We start from the raw sequence: 5,079 nt of genomic DNA, 5'->3' as shown, positions 1-5,079 counted from the left end.
GAATTTTGGGCAGAGTTTAGTAGAGAGTACAATCATTCAGCTATGCTCAAATCTATTCTGGTAAAATCAGGCTGAGATGCTGTCTGTTTTCTCTTTTGCTAGGTAGTCTTGGAACCGTAGTTTCAGAAGGCTCTAATATCCCCCGGATGCATTGGACTTGTGTTGATAGACTTTGTCAGCTCAAAGATTCAGTTCAGAGCAACCAGTGTTTCCTTCGCTGAGGCAAGGCAAAAAAGGGCAGTCAGGCACAGATCACAAGTTCAATAGTCCTTAGATCAGCGGTCATTATCCATCTCACCTGTGCGTAGTTGGGTTGAGATATCAGCTTTTACCTCAGGGAGATACATCTGTTATTCAGCTAGATCAGCACCTTATGACAGGCATGGAAGAGATGATGTGTCAGCTCCAAGAGACCATGCAAGTCATGCAGCGGGATGCTGCCCGCCAAGCAGAGGCTGCTACCTGCCAGACCGAGGTCGTGGCCCAGCAGGCCGAACTCATTGCCCGGCTTCAACAGCAGCAGCTACAAACATAACAGGGAACAGCTTTTGTGTCCCACCCACCTCTGGTAGAAACTCTTACACCAAGGGCTACTACCCCTACCACTAATGCACAAGAGAATACAAATGTCCCAATGGACCCCACTCCACCTCAGACTTCCAAAGCACAGGCCTACCCAATTGAGGCCCCTTTCGAGTTCGAAGTGGATCTAACTACATTAAAAGTTAGCAAGCTTGAAAAGCTATTCAAGAAGGCTCAAGGCGTGAAATCCATTCCGGACATAGAGGATGGATACACCGATTTGACCGTGACTATGCCGGACCGGTTCAAGATGCCACATATCGACCGCTTCGATGGATCTGAAGACCCAATGGTGCACCTCCACCTGTTTTTTGATATCCTGAGGCCAATGGGTTTGACCACAGCCTAGAAGCTGTCACTATTCGGCCGAACCATGTCTGGGATAGCCGCAATCTGGCATGTGAAATTGGAGAACTCTGTGAAATAGAACTGGGAAGAGATGGCTGAGGCCTTCATAGATCAATACTCCTATAACACACAGATTGAGGTCATAATTCGTGATCTTGAAGTCACCCGCCAAGAGCCAAAGGAGGGTTTTTCAGAGTTTGTGACGGGATGGAGAGCAAAGGCCTCGATGGTGGCTACAAGGCCTTCCGACAAAGACTAGATAAGGATGGTTGTATGCAACCTCCAATCCAGGCTAATGCAAAAGATGATTGTCTTGGCCATCCCTACCTTTGCCGACTTGCATGAGCTTAGGGTACAGATCGAGGACGCCATGAAGCAGGGCCTTATTGACCAGGAGAAGGAGCAGCCCGGGAGGGTATTTTCCCGCAGTTCGAATGCGACCACCAGTGGTGATGCAGCTACAAGATCTTCCGAAGTGGGCATGGTCACCACCAGCACGTCAAAAGCAACTACCCTATTCACCGATGTGTCCGGAAATAGCTCACAAACAACCAAATGTCCACCTCCAGTCAAAAGGGTTTTCACCCCACTTTATATGCCTTGGTCAAAGGCTCTAGGGGTCATACTCAGGAAAGGACATCTAAAACAATTGGAACAACGGCCTCTACCCGATCCTATCCCTCCAAAGCATGACTCGATTAAGTATTGTGCCTACCACCAGCAAACTGGTCATGACACTGACAGTTGCTTTCATCTTCGCTACGATGTACAAGATTTGTTTGATAACGTGGTCATCGCCGCACCAGCTCAGCAAAGTCTATTGTTACTGGATCAATGAACTTGGGGGATAGTATGAGTATGTGATCGGGGGATGAACCACCTGCGGGCGGCGCTCAGTTTATTCCAGATATAGCGTATGGCATGCACTGTTTTGAGCATTTTACCAGTGCTAGTTTTTGTGCTTTCTGACTTGGGTATTGGGTCAGTCTTGTTGTTTTGTATTGAGTCAGTCTTTTCATACTGAGTCAGTTGGGTCTTTCTTGTTGTATCAAGTCAGTCCTGTTTTGTTAGAGTCAGGTGATTTCGGAGGTGTTACCTCGGACATCACTTGCTTGTTTTGGTGTTTGTCTTTTACACCCACTCTTTTGAGTCTGTTTCTACCATGGAGCCAGCTACGCCAAAAGATCTAAATGAAATAGCAGTAGTTTTTCATGCTTTTGTGTTTATTTCTACCTTGTGCCAGTTGTGCCAGGAGTTCTAAATAAGAAGGCAGTATTTGACTAAAAAAAAACTGTCTTTTCTATGCCTTGAAATCATTGCATTGACCTGAGTTTTTCAAAACTTTTTGAACATTGTGGTGAAAACAAAGAGGAAGGAATTCCTCGGGATTTGTAAAAATTTGATCAAATGAGAGAAAGAGAAGCATGCTAAGCCCCTAATGAATGAGATCATGCTTGTTAATGTGAGAATTGAGAAGGATCCTGGCTTGATCCAGATTGGTTCTACATTGTCTTCGGCGTGAGCGACTAGTCACTTTCATAAAAGATTTCAAAAAAAAAAATGTTTTGTGCTGTCTTACAAAGACCTGTGTGGAATCGCTCTAGAGATTGGGCAGCATAGGATCGCTCTCAGCCTCAAGACTCAAGTCCTTTGCTTTCAAACCTTGAACTTGGATTCAGAATGTTCAACGGTCAACCACAATGTGAGGCCTGTGTGGCCAGATTTGAAGCAGCCCATGAACTAGGGGCAAGAAAGTCAGATAAAGCAGGTCAGACGTCGTCAAAAGAAGCTTGCGAAGCTAGATCAAAAGCACCCCTTGAACTGGAGGGAAAAGAATGTCAGATGTGCTCGAAGAGTTAAAAAATTAGGATGTTTCTCAAGCTAACAAAGATCGGCAAGAATGCCAAATCCCAGAAGGGAGGAAAGAAGAAAGTATTCCTGAAGGACAACCAAGTTCCTATCCGCAACACTAGGGGCAAATTCAGCCCCCATCGAATGGACTTCTACATCATCAACAAACAACAGCCATTATTCTGGATTCAGATGGCTTCGAGATCCTAAAACCATTTGACATGGACAAAGCTACACTTTTACCCTTGAGAGGCTCGCTGGGCCGAAAACCTGGAAGGGCGACCCAGGCAAAAGTTAGAACAAATGAAAAAAAAAACAAAAGAAAAAAAATGCAAAGAATGAAAAAAGAAATGAAAAAAAATGAAATGAAAAATTCTGAAAAGAAATGAACAAAGAAGAGAAGAAATGAAAAGAATTGAAAAGAAAAGAAGAACATAGCTCGTATGGTTGAAAACCCGAAAGGGCTGCCTTGGCAAAAGTTAGAGCGTAAAAGGAAAGGTTAATACTCGAGTTTACCTTACCTCGGAACTATGTCAGGCTTGATTCCCATGTTTGGGATACGTAGGCAACTTCATTCTGAAGTCCAGCTGTAAAACACTTCAAATTCAACTATCCTTTCCATGAGATTGAACGGGTCATCTTTGTCATCGCTGTATCTGAGTGTTCGTTGGTGATCGTCACTTTGAGAACTGGTTACAGTGTGCTACGATGCTATTCAAACAAACGGCAACTTTTCGTTGCCATACAATGTGATGCGGTGCCATTCGAACACGGGGAAACTTTCCGTTGCCGTGCAGTGCCATTTAGGCAAGGGGCAATTTTCCATTGTTTTGGATCTGAGGTTGCGCATCCCAAGAGTAAATTTTGTGTTGGTCGAGCAGTGGCCATTTGCAAAAATAGTTTTTGAGAATTTTTACTGAGGTTGATTAATTCTCTCGAAAATTATTCTATCTTTTCCAAAACTGGACCATTTCTTGGACCCAAAAATGGAAAATTTTCAGTGCTCACAAGCTAACTTGCATGATTTTGAATCAGAAAAGTGAACAAGCATGTTAATCTAACTTTCATGTTGGTCAAAACTATTTTAGTAGAAAGCGAAAGCAAAAAATGGTCAAAATGATAAACTAGGGGCACAGTTGAGTCAGGCTTCCTGTCTTTTCTCCATTGTCAATGCACTTGCCAGCAAGGGCACCTTGCTTGCCAGAAAAGGGCACCACTGAAGTTAACAGCAAAGGGCTGAAAGCTCTCTAATCCTCCAAGCAACGAGGTATCAAGCTAAGTGCGAAGCACGAACTGGAATGGATCAAGATATTCCACTCCCTCATCTGGAAAGGTCTGTTCACATCCAAACTGGCCAAGGGCATCATCAACCGATGTCAGCTGCAGATTTGCTACACACCTAAATGTAGCGCAACCCCTCTGTGGGGAAGTTCACTGTTGTGAGCAGAAGAAGAAGAATCTAGCAGAATGCTAGAGGCACGAGCCCACAACCTCCTGCTTATCCATCAACCACCGAGGGAAGGGATAAAAAATGAGAGATTGAAGAATAAAGAGATGTGCGATGAGAGAAAAAGTGAGGAAAGGGCTTTTTTAGAAAAACAGAGCCTGAGGGCCGAGTGATATGAGAATCACAAATGCGAAAAGGGTGGGAAACAATACCCAGAGAAACTGGCTCCTCGTGAACTGAGAGGTCTCTTGCCATTGGAATACGTCTGAGTGTTGTGTTTGTGGTTTTTGTTTGTTTCGCTTTTTGTTTTGAGTCGTTTCAAGTGTCAATAGATGTGTTTAGGTTGTTTACCTTTTGTTTTTGTTGAGTCGTGATGTGCTGTGGTTAGTCGTAGGCTCAATACCCGATCAAAAACTCATTCTCAATTTTAATTTCAAAAAAAAAAAAAAAATCGTTTTGTGCTCAAAGTGCTGTGCCATTCTCCACATTTGTGCAAAACAGAATTTGTTCTTTCATAAAACTGCAGGGTTCAACCCAAGTCATATGAGAACTGTAAAATCAGGGCCTACCTGAAGCTATATAGGTTCCAGACTTCAAAGCAAAAGAAAAAAGGGAAAACGTCAAGCATCTGAGTTTGTTTTGACTTCAAAAAAAGTTCCGAGATTGCATTCCATATGCACCTCCTCAGGCCTTGTCAATGCTCTGAAGCATGAGTGTGCCTCTACATCAAGCTGAAGCTCAAGATCAAGCTTGCTTCAAGCCAGAATGGCGATTAAAAGTGCTCTCCCGAATACGAGTCCCTGCCAGAGGTATCTTGGCTGTGTTTGCAATGAGTTCCTAGGAGACCAACA

The sequence above is a fragment of the Camellia sinensis genome, chromosome 3 (genome assembly GCF_055761805.1).
Source record: "Camellia sinensis isolate YWXY chromosome 3, ASM5576180v1, whole genome shotgun sequence".
NCBI classification, from domain to species: Eukaryota; Viridiplantae; Streptophyta; class Magnoliopsida; order Ericales; family Theaceae; genus Camellia; species Camellia sinensis.
This window is presented reverse-complemented; position numbering follows the sequence as displayed.